The sequence below is a fragment of the Bactrocera neohumeralis genome, chromosome 4 (assembly GCF_024586455.1).
Source record: "Bactrocera neohumeralis isolate Rockhampton chromosome 4, APGP_CSIRO_Bneo_wtdbg2-racon-allhic-juicebox.fasta_v2, whole genome shotgun sequence".
NCBI classification, from domain to species: domain Eukaryota; kingdom Metazoa; phylum Arthropoda; class Insecta; order Diptera; family Tephritidae; genus Bactrocera; species Bactrocera neohumeralis.
Window position 1 is genome coordinate 83,968,643 of NC_065921.1, and position 13,140 is coordinate 83,981,782.

Sequence of the window (13,140 nt, forward strand, 5' to 3'; positions counted from 1 at the left end):
ACAATTCTTAAAGCCTTGAACGAAGAATTTTTTTTCGATTACAACTATTTGAAAAATAATGTCGAGAAATTTTTACAAAAATTTTAATTTTTATGTAAAAAATTTTGCCAAAAATACAATTTTCACATTTTTTTCCTTAGTTAAAGTTCTAAGTTAAGGCTTTAACTAAAACACGCATTTTTTCACTTTAAAAAATCCTTTAAAGAGTTATCCTGCCAACGCAGCCGCAATTTTTTCCGAGTTGTCACAGGAAATGGCGTCACTATGGCTGAGTTTAAAATATTTTTTTCCAAAAATTTCATAATTTCTTTGTTAATAGTGTATTTTTATAACAGTTAAAAATTTTAATAAAATATTTCATTTTTTCTGTGAGAAATTTTTTTGAAAAAAGGCTATTTTTTTACCCGAGGAAACTCATGTTTATGCGAACTTTTCAATCAGTCTTTTAATAGCATTGTCTCAAGTTTTCTATGATAACGCATATTAATAATTTTGTTGTAATTAATAACGACTTTGCTGTACTGTATTAAGTTTGTGCGATTAGTAGCAATATAGGACAATGCATGTTGATTTATGACCGCATTTCGAAATTTGATAATTACGTATTGAACTAATGGCCTTTAAACGGTTACAAGTATTATTTTAACTATAATTAATTTATAGTTTGTATAACCTAAAAATAACTGCACACAAAATTAATTAACGAGGCCGTTAAATATTCTCTCTATTATTACATATACCAGAAAAATGAGAGCTTTCAACTCAGATAAGACATACATACTTACATATGTATGTACCATATATATTTACATAGCAGTTATAATAGGCTTAAAGTGGGCACATGCCCTTATTTTGTTTAAAATTTCAAACATATGTACAGTATGTGTTATATTTCTTGAACATATGTCTGTATGTATGTATGTATGTATGTATACTATTTGCTTAAATATGTCATACGATGTGACAATGTGTCAAAAGCATTTTACCTATTAAAATGTGAGTTAATTAAATTAATTTGAGTGGAAAATTTTGCACTACAAAAACACCAAAAAGTGCTGCGCATACTGTCAACATGCTGATAACAAGAAACACACTTACATATCGTCACCTAAAATGCAAAATAACGTATCATCAAAAAATTTGAAATTGAGTATCTTATTGCTTACGATTCACTACTATAAATTACATACATAATATTACATATGTCCATCATTTTCAGGTTCTGCGCTCATATATGAACCAGTTTTAACCAATATTAAAATTTTTTTTCACTCTTGTTCCATTTTATTTCGTGTTTCATTCACGTCACTGTAAATTTTCGAAAATGTTGTTACGTTATTTTGTATTTTAGGTGACGATATATACACATCTGATTACATTATATACTCATACTGGCAATAAAGCTAATTCAATATTGACATTTTATGAGTTTGCGGTGTAAAATTCCCAAGTTTTTGCTGTAGAAAATGTATGCACTTCTCAATATGAAAAATGTACGCTTAGTTGCACTCATTATAGAAATTACTTAAATTACTTAGAACTTTGCTTTTGGCCCTAGGGGTTAGTTCCCCAAACCCTTCCACAAATTTCTTCGAACACAAATTGTTTTACGGCTACAACAGCTGTCGGCTGAAGGTTGGTGGTTGAAGGCTCACCGTTGGCTGTAAGCGAACGTGTGGCGAATGACGTTGGTAATGTCAATATTTTAGCACTTGTTGTTGGGCGGTGTCACAAATGTCGCATGCATTAGACATATAGCCATTGGTTTACAGGCATGCATACTGACGTGATGAATGGACAAACATTTTAGACTAAAGTCGTTAAAGTCATCGTTATGGTTATTATAGTTGAGTGCGCAATATTTCCCCATTATTGAGCTCGAAGTTTTATACGTCAAAAGAAATTTGTTATGTGGGAGGGTATTTGTTCTATAGTCCAGATTTATAAACACAAATGAACATGCATATGTATGTAACTAAGTATTAGCTACGAAATATTAGCTACAAGGTCGTGACTTATATCGATCAGTTTGTATGTCTTCTGGGAAAGTGGCGAGGTGGACAGGAACGCAGGGATTGGCATTGATGTGTCTAAACTAGATAATTGAATGGGAGGTGGTGTCTTTTCAAATTAGATACCAAAATCGCCTTCCGTTTACCAGATCGCTGCGGTGTCTTTCAAACGGAGATCACAGCAAACAAAGAATGGAGTTTATTTATATATACAGATAGTCAATCGGCATTGAAATCACTAAAGTTTCCTAGGGTTTTATCAAAATTAGTAAAATAATGCCTTGATCTCTTAGTTGATCCAACATTATAATTCACGAGAAACCTGCAATGGGTTCCAGGGCATAGTGATATTCTCGATAACTGTTAGGCTGATAAACCAGAACCTAAAATTAGACTCCGAAAAAGAGACTATTTGCATGCGAACATGTTATAAATTTAACTGAGTAACGGTGAAGTCAATGCCGACATGCCGCCTATTAATATTCAAAAGGAATGATTTAAGAACTATAGTCGGGGTACTAACAGGTTACTGTCTAATTGGCAGACGTGCCAGCAGTCTAGGTACAACATACAACGACGATTGTAGAAGCTGTCAGGAGGTAGAAGAAGAGGAGACAGTAAAACATCTATGCAAGGCTCTGTACAGAAAAAGAATCACAATTAACGGTCGCGGGTTTTTGCATGACGTTTCAGGGGTTGTGCAAATAAAATTACATGTATTGATGGACTTTATCAGAAGCACGGGCTGGTTGAGAGAGGCTCGATGCGATGGTACATTATCATCATGTAAAATCTAAGAATTCTTCTTCCACAATTCCGGATGTTTTCACGCAATCGCCTCAATGCGGCCAAGTAGAACTCCTTATTGGCCGTCTGTCGCTCCGGATCAAATAAATAATGCACCAAACCACAAATATCGAAAAAACAATGAATATCTTCTTGATTTTTGAGCGGCTTTCGCGTGTTTTTTTTTGGTTTCGGCTCTTTTTTTCCTACATTTCAATGATTGTTGACCTGTTTGCAAGTCAATCTCATAAACCCATGCCTCATCGGCAGTTATAATGCTCTCCATGAATGTGGAATTGGAATTCGCACGATCAAGCCTGTCCAAGGAGACATGTTTACGGTATTCTTTTTGAAGAAAATTCAGCTTTATCGGAACGAGTCGAGCAAGAACGCGTTTCATACCCAAATTAATAGAGATTTCGTGTTATCTTGCCACCTCTCTAACAATTGTCTGACGATTTTCAAGCACCATATCCTTCACTTTTTTAATATTTCAGATTATTTATTTTATTTTTATTTATTAAAATCTTCGTGGCATAATATACTTAGTACAGGGTACAAGTTCTCTTGAAGTCGATAATAATGGATGTGGATAAAATGTGTCTACATCATATTACAGACCAATTTATACATATTTATAGAGCTAATTTGCCATTACAAGTCAATTTCCACTATTTTACTGCGACTGAGCGCTTCTTTCTCGAAAATTATATTTTTCAAATTTAAGAATTTTTTAATTATATACCATACATACTTATGTATGTACGTACATTCAGCATAAATAGCCCGTACTTGTTTACATTTACGTGCTACATTATTACGAAAGCGCAAAAAAGTAAAAGCGAAAGCAGTTGCCAAATCAAAATTCAAGATTTTTCTATGCCATGCAGCTGACGTTGTCAAAATGCCTAGGGCAACGAAATTAGTGAATCGCATAATGTAATACAAAATAGTTTAATTGTTTATTTTTATTTGCATAATAAGTATACTGAAAACATACATATGTATGTGTTTACAGAAGACTACATATACTGGCTTAACAGACTTCGTTTCCAACAATTGAAAAGTGGCGAATCGAACACACAACTGGTATAAAGTAAATATACTGGTATAATAGATGGCATCCCTATCTTCGTATTCCTTGTAACGCCTACTTCTCACAGAAATAACCAATATATAATCAATATGTAACCAATATACATATAACCATTTTATAACCAAAACTCAAATTTTGTTTCAATATTAGTGATTTTTATTAAATCGTTTTTCCTTCGCCTATAAACTTATGAAAACACACATATTTATGTACATATATGTGATAAAACACACAATTTGACGTATACATTTTGACAAGTCATAGACTATTAGAATATTATAGAAACATTCTGCACGAAATGCTAAAACTGAAAAGCTGCACCATTCACACTAACAACACGACAAAACCAACAAAACTGAAAATAAAACTATAATGTGGTTAAGAATTTTTACAACAACACGATTTGTTTATAAATAATGCCTTAGCGTAAACAAAAATGTAGGCCTATGAAACTACATATACAAGGTGCGTCGGATGTGGTTTTTAACGGGTGGTCCAAGTAAAGGTACCTTTTTCAATAGCCTTTTTTTGACAGATTACATGCCGCTCGACCTTTTCAGAAAAACCAACGGTTTGGTGTGGTTTGTTGGCCGGTGGAAACATCGGTCCATAATTCTTCAGAGAGAACGTAACCGTCAATGGCGACCGTTATCGCGGCATGATAACCAGAAATTTTATGCCTGAAATTGAAGCTCGTGATCTCGGCGACATTTGGTTTCAACAAGACGGCGCCACTTCCCACACATCACATCAAACAATGGATTTATTTATGGATTCGGTGAGCAGATAAGTTCACGTTTTGGGTAGGTTGATTTGGCACCAAGATCGTGTGATATCACACCGTTAGACTTTTTCCTTTGTGGATATGTAAAGTCTAAATTCTATGCGGGCAATTCCTCTTCGATTCAGGCCTTGGAACAAAACATCACGCTTGACATTCGCCAGTTACCAGTCGAAATGCTCCAACGAATCAGCGAAAATTGAACTCAACGGATGGATTATCGGAGACGTAGCCACAGCCAACATTTGAAAGAGTTAATTTTCAAAAAATAAATGCCAAAGAATGTTCGCTCGAATGATAATAAACACAATATATTTGCAGTTTCTGTGTTTTTTCTTTAAAAAAGCAGGGAACCACGAAATGGATCACTCTTTTCATTACTTGCTAAAGAATAAAGTATTTTTTAGATTAAAAAGAGACACTCAAATATTGCTTTACATAAGTTCACTGTTATCTCGAACCGCCATTGTTTGCTATTGCTCTTCTAATTTCTATCGGCAACGCGGTAGTTGTATATTTGTCTAGAAGTGCGAACGGAAATGAGCCCTCACAGATAGGGAATTGCGCACTTAATTTAAACAAACATTATACCTAGGTACATATACTTAGGTACATAATTGGCATATTTAAGATAAATTAAATAGCAAGTTTAATAAAATTGTTTTCAATTTAATGTGGGGGCTTGAAATTTTGATTTTTTGTCATTTAAGTGAATTTTATTGATTTTGATAGGGAGTAAAAAAAAATTCCACGGAAATGAAAGCGATATTGCTGCAAACGTAGGAGTTCTTACTTGACACTGTTTAATAGGGATCCCTGCGGTAAGAAGACATAACCGAAACTGACATTAAGGGACTACATGGGTTTCCTCTGGTAAAAAACAGCATTTTTCAATAATTTTTTTCTTATATAAAGAATGAAGAAATTTATTAGAATTTTTTATTGTTGCAAATATATAGGTACTATTAAAAAATAAATTCTGAAATTTTTGGAAAAAAATATTTTAAATTCGGTCATTGCGACGACATTTTCGGTGACCCCTCGGAAATAACTCTTTACAGAATCATCTAAAGTGAAACAATATGTGTTTTAGTTGAAACCTTAACTTAGAACTTGGACGAAGGAAAAAAACTGAAAATTGGATTTTTAGCAGATATTTTTACAAAAAAATTAAAATTTCGCAACATTTTTATTTTCAAATAATTTTAGTCGAAAAAAAGTCCAAGTTTTTAAGAATTGTAATTCAAAAACCTTTGTAAAATTTCATGAAGATCGGTTGAGTAGTTCTCCAGAAATCTTGCCAACCGACTTCAAAAACACAATTTCGAGAAAAACGCGTTTAAAGACGGCGCAATTTGTCTAGCTAGCGTACAAGTTCTCAAGACTGTACCTCCGAAACTATTACTCGGATCAACTTAAAAATTTAGGACAATATTCTAGAGGTGTAGAATTTATTACGAAAATAAACAAATCGACTTTTTTTGAAACCCGTAAACCCATGTAACCCCTTAAGCTGTCCAAGTGAGATCATGGTTGGGATCGACCTCTTAGACTAGTCCAACTTAATACCATATATACGAGGTTACAGTATAAAAGTCACAACGGTCCGGTGTTCTAAGCTGTGCAAGTGAGATCTCGTTTAGGATGGAACTTTTAGACCAACCTAACCTACTATATTCGATGATTTTCAGCAAAAATATTTGCTACTTTCCCGAGTCTCGCAATACTTTTATAAGAAACGACCCTAAGTTTGGGAAATATAAAATTATGTATGAAGGGTAACCCTTTGATGAAAACGTTTTTCTACAATTTTTTTTTAGATGTTTGTAATCGGCCTCCACTATAGTGAGCCCATAATTGACCTGGATACAATTACATACTTACACATATGAAATATTCAAATATTGACAAACTAAAGATATTTTGAAATCAAAAAAATGTGCATATTTTTCAAAATATATTTTTATCTTTTTTTACAGTGCGCGGCAGTGACGTTGGGACGGACAATTTGTCGACGTGTAAAAAGTACGAGAATTCGCAAATTTAATTTTATGAAGTAAAATATTTTTCAACACTTTGAATTTTGAAAAACAAAAAAATTAATATTACTAAGAAAACCAATTAACAACAACAAAAATAATTACAAAAATTTGTGTATAAACAACAACAACAATAATTACAAAAATTTGTGTATTAACTAAATAAAAATCAGCAACGAATTTTGAAATACTTGAAACATAAACAAAAAGTAAGTATTTCACAACTCGCGGAAAATTCGCCAAACAGCGCGAAAGTGGATAACTCGAAAAAGAAATCGCCTGTCAACACAAACATGCCTAACGAATTCTAAAGATAAAAACGGCAAGTAAATAGTGAAAACAGGTAATAAACATTAAAAACGTTAATAAAAAAGTGAACAATAGCCAAAAAACAGTAAAAAAGAGTTACGAGGCGCTTACGTACAAACATTAAGTAAACAAAAAAATTCCAAAACAATAAAACAAGCAGTAAACGAAACGATTTTTATTTTCGCACAGCACTACGTCAGCTGCCGGAAAGTGCAAGCCGTTTGGAGTGCAAACTAAGCAATTGTCGGATATTGCGACTCCGAGCCACGCTGCGCCTATCAGCAGACCATAGACAAGCAGTCAAGCAGCTAAGCCGTCAGTCAGCTGTTTACGACGCAATAAAGGTTTACAAATACAACTACATACATATATGTATGTGTGTGTACATTTGTATGTATGAATGTGTATGCATTTAGAGCGGTGAAATATTTATTGTGATTAAATTACCTGTGCAGCAGGCACTACACGCCGCGTAAATTGTCTCCTAACCCCGCTGTCAGCACTGACAGCTGTATAACTGTCGTAAATCGACGTTACAAACTAGCGTAGTGGCACAATAAAGCCATAAATTGGGCTGTAGAGACGTCAGCGGCGTAGACCTTCAAAGCCAAAACACAAGCAACAGCATAGACAACAACAAATACAACAAATATTGAAAAGCAAACTTTTGTTATCGTGCCACACAACTAATACACGTACATACATATATGTATATATACGTGTGACTGTGACAGCGACAAAGCAAAAAATAACAATAAACATAACAACAAGAAAAACAAAAATAAAATATAAAAGAGAAATAAGAAATAAGAAAAAAACTAAAAAAAATCAAAATAAAAATAATACAAAATAAAGTAAAAATATTTTACTAATAATCAAAGCAGCACACAAACAAAGCGCGGCATTAGTTGTACATTAGCGCAAACAGACATACACACATCCACACATTCAGACAGATAGACGTAGTCTGATAGCTGGCATTCGCCACTCGCCGCCGATCATCGGCTCTATATATATGCGCTGGCACAGCTCGTAGCCACAGATCGTACGTATTCTGATCGTCATTTAATGTGCATAGCAAATTGCCAACAATTCAGTCGTCTTTTGACTTTTGTGCGGATAACTACCAAGCGAACAAGGATCACAGTGCATTGAGCTACAAACAAAAGGAGAACAGCGCCCAGAGAGCCACACAAAAAAACAAACAACAGCAGCGACAGCTACCAGCGTTAAACCGTTCCAAATCGCCAAGTAATTTGGATCGTTAGAATTTTCTGTGCTGAACGGTGCAAAGAAACCGTTTTCCAATGTCGATTAATTCGCCAATACACACAAACTCTGACCTGATTTAAACAGGCAAAAAGCAGGCAACCAATTCGTATAGCAGTGCGTGTTAAAAACAACAACAACAACAGCAATTAGAACAACGCCACACATAAAGGGTGTTGTTTTTTCGTTTCCGTTTCGTTTTCGAAAATATTATCTATCAGTTTCGTTTTACGTTTCTCGTTTTTCCTTGTTTTTTTTTTAACTGCGTTTCGCTCATTTATACTTCGTGTTGAGCCATAATTGGAGAGGAAAAAAAGTGAGTGTAACACAAAACCTATACGCAAGTGCGGTTCCAAAGCAGTTTTAGCAAAAAATCACGTGCAATTAAGTATTTACTACAAAAACGCACAGCGCACAACAAAAACAAGTTTGACATAGTAAACAAACAAGTGACTCATTGGAACCAAAAGGTGTCGACAGCACTTAAGTGAAGCCAGAGACTTCCAGGCAAATCAATCTTGTAGGCTACTACAGCGTACTCTCGCGCTCTTATATATAGCCAACCAAACGTTTGCAGCGTCGATCAGTCGTTAGCGAGCAGTTACAGACGATCGTGTGTTGCGAAACGTGCGTTTAGCGCGTTGCAAAGTACAAAACAAAAAACACTTTTACGTTTAATTTAATCACGTTTTCTGTGCAAAACATAATAAACAATATAGAATTGTTGCGTATTAACGGTGGTGAACTCAAACAACAATCTGAAGAAACAAAGAATTTAATTTATCCGGGCTTTGGCCGTTGTATGGGTAAGTGAATTGGTGTCAAGCGGAGTTTAGTGTTACTTAAGTTATATGTATGTATGTATGTTTGTATATATTATATATAATACATGATTGAATTTCGTTAAAGCAGACGCTAGTTAATTTAATTTAATTAGAAAAAAATGTTTTAATTTAAAATAAAATTACTAACAGAGAAAAATTGAAAGTTCGAAGGAACATAAAAATATAGTATTTGGAAATTAATAATTTAACAAAAAAAAATAGTTTTAACCCCATTTAGTGAAACATAAAAATAGTAAAAAAAATACTAAAGAATATTTATATATAATAAAAACTAGTAGAGAAAACCCAGGAGTTTGAAAAGACAAAAAATGATAAAAAAATTTTGAGAAATTAATTTTTAAAAACAAATTATAGTTTCAAGCCCATTTAGTAAAATATAAAATTAGTAAAAAAAATTACTAAAAAAAATATATTAAAATTAAAAATACTAACTGTCGGTAATTCGAATCGACAAAACAATAAAATATTTTTTTGAGAAATTATTGTTAAAAAAAATATTGTGTCAAGCCCTTGTATTAAAAAAAAATAGTAAAAAAGTATACTAAAGAATATATTAAAATAAAAATACTAATAGAGAAAACCCAGGAGTTCGAAGAGATATAAAAATACAAAAATTTTCTGAGAATTAATTTTTTGAAAATATTTAATTAGTAAAAGTAAAAATAGTAAAAAAGAATTACTTAAAAATATATTAAAATAAAAATACCAACACGATAAGCCCGGAATTTGAAGAGACAATATTAAAATAATTTTTTGAGAAATTTAAGTTCATAAATACATATAGTATATTATTATTATTACTTTAAGACCAATTAAAAAATCATAAAAAGTACAAAAAAAATACTCAAATAATATTAAATAAAAATTTTAAACACGAAGTTAGAAGAGACATAAAAATAAAATAATTTCTTGAGAAATTAATTTTTTTGAGAATAATTAGTATAAATAAAAATAGTAAAAAAAATATTAAAAAAGAATAAAAAATACTAAAAAATATATATTATTAAACTAAAAATACTAACAATTTAAATACGGAGTTAGAAGATACATAAAATTATTATAATTTTTTGAGAAGTTAATGTAAAAAAAAATATAGTTTCAAACTCATTTAATAAAACATAAAAATAGTTAAATAATTGTTAGCCATTCTGAGGTTTTATATTTAGATTTAGAAATTTTAGTATTAAAATATTGAAAAAATATTGAATTTTTTGAAAACATCAACAGTTTTTAATCCGATATTCAATCAAACGTATTCATTTGGATTTAAAAAGATTATCTTCAAGTCTGCTAAGTGAACTTCAGTCATGTACTATATATAGTATAAAACATAAATATATTATAAAAAAGTATATTTAATTATATATTGTGGTTTGTGGTTTGAGTATTTATTACACATACAAATTTTTAAATTTCTTTCCAAAGTTATAGCTTCAATAACATACATACATATGCATGTGGTCAAAACAGTCTAAGAGAATGTTCTTTTTCCTCTGAAGTCAATAAGCTTTCATTTATATATCAGGGTTGATAATTTATGAGCCCAAAAATAATAATAGCATGAAACCCACTGGAAAAGAAAGAAAATAAAAAATAATTTATTTTTCGATCTGAGGTTGGAAGTGGAAGGAGTTGTTGATTTTTTACGTGTAAAAAATGGATTTTCTCGATTTCTGGTAAAACTAACAGTCCTATGGAAAATACAAAATTATTTATTTTTGTAGCTTATTTTACTTAATAATGTAAAATGCTCAATAACTTTCAATCGAAAACTCTCACGTCTAAATATTTCCTTTTTCTTAAGTCAGTAAGTAGTAGAAATCTCTAATTTTTCAACATTTTGTTGTAAAAATCATAAATACGTTATTGTGGTAATTTTTCCTAGAAATTATTAAACATTCTCTGATTTAAAATATATAAAATATAAATATTATTAAACATTCTCTAATTTAGGAAACGCAAAAATGTAGACTATAATGCCACGCAATATCACTAACACCGAAAAGCATGCTAAGCTAGTCCTGCTCACGCTAATATTACGTCATACAGACTATATGGATGCGAGCAAAGTTCTCGGTGGTAATAAGCCACCATTTTGAAAATGAACGCAGCGGCATAATTGCTTTCCGTTTCGATTTCTGACATTTCGTATCCTTTCACCACTTCGAAGTAAGACCTCTCATATAGATATTTATTTCAGTAAATATTTTTACCTATGTACACGAAACCGTTATAAATTCCCCCAGCTTCATTATTTTACTGCCGGCAAATGTCCAAACGAAATATTTGATCAATTAAATGCCTTTGCAGCCATTACATTTCTGACAAATAAATAATTGATTTTAATTAAATGGCCATCAAACAGGCAAACCAGCTGTTTTAAATTGCTGAAAGCAAGTAAATATTTTTGCAGCGACGTAAATTAAAGTAAAATAAAGAAAAATGTTAACTACGGCTCTAACAAAGCCATAACACCCTTCAGAGGTGCATTTTTATGGCACTAAAGGGTATAAAAGGAACTTAGTCTTGATTTTAATCGAACAGTTTGTATGGCAGCTATATGCTATAGTGCTCCGATCTGAACAATTTTCAGAGATATTATAGCGATATCTTGGCTAATAGTCTATGTCAAATTTGGTGTAGATATCTTTTCAAATAAAAAAGTTTTCCATATCAGGACTTGATTTTAATCGGTCAGTTTGTATGGCAGCTATATGCTATAATGGTCCGATATAAACGATTTGTTCGGAAATTGTGGAGTTTCTATGGTGAAGAGTCTGTGCCAACTTTAGTGAAGATATCTTGTCCAATAACAAAGTTTTCTATATAAAGGCTTGTTTTAATCGGTCAGTTTGTATGACAGCTATATGCTATAGTAGTTTGATATTAGCTTTTCTAAGAAATTTTGTAGATTCTTGGGCTGATAAGAACGTGTGCAAAATTTCGAACCAATTTCTCAAAAACTACAGGACTGATTCGGGTATATACAGATTGACAGGCACGTAAAAGAATAAGCTACTCACATAGTCACGCAAATCATTTGGCTACAAATATATCAACATATGAGTATACATACATACATATATATACATATGTACTCTGAAGGATTTTCGACTTTTCCTTCTGTATCTTAGAAACTTCATGGCAAACATAATAAGCACTGTTTAGGGTATAAATATTAACTGGGAAAAACTGATAGCAAGAAGGCACACAAAGAACTAAATTTATGGGAAAATAATGTTTTTTCCGAAAATTGAATTCTTCTATAGTTTTCCATCGCATTTAGTGAAACATAAAAATAGTGAAAACAGCATTTAAAATAGAAATTTTTAATATTTGCTTTAAAGACCATAATACGTGGCAAACGAGATACAAACAGTCACAACATGTACAAACATATGTATGTATTTATTTTCATAGGGGTATATAAAGGTATTTACGAGGCAGTTTTATTTTTATAGTGACCACAAACTCATACGTACATGTGTGTGTTTGTATGTATTTGCACTAAAATTTCTTTTTACTCGCTGCTCGCTAATATTTCTACTAGCGGTTAAATAGTAATTTTGCTTGGATACTCAATATCTATATATACATACGTATGTACATACATATGCATACATATGTATGTATGAGTATGTACGAGTATGCAGTTGTAGCTATGCAAACAGTAGAACTATTTGCAATTACTATAAATATTATTGCTGTGAAAAATGCGTTACCAGGCGCGTTGAGCGAGTATCAAATGAAAAAGCTTTTATTTATTGGCACCTACGCTTATTCAACTTTTATTTTTTGTATGTAAATGTAGGTATATGCTTCGCTGTATGCGTTCGTATATTATTTTCATTAGTCAATAAATTTGTTCAATCACTCGCGATGGTCACAGCGAAACAGATGCGTGCAAGAGAAACCGAAATGAAGACATTTGAGTAGCGACAGATTGTATTATGTATTAGAAAATATTTGCTTAGACTTATACACGAATGTTTAGTAGAACAAA

General features: G+C 31.9%; 1 protein-coding gene across 1 annotated transcript in view; it reads left to right on the top strand.

The window, feature by feature from the left end:
- The window catches only part of LOC126755557 (uncharacterized), a 33,269-nt gene that overhangs the window by 13,809 nt on the left and 6,320 nt on the right, over positions 1-13,140 (top strand). Inside the window, exon 2 of the mRNA XM_050468213.1 lies at positions 6,655-9,098. The gene's annotated coding sequence lies outside the window, so the exon portion shown is untranslated. The remainder of the gene's footprint in view (positions 1-6,654; positions 9,099-13,140) is intronic.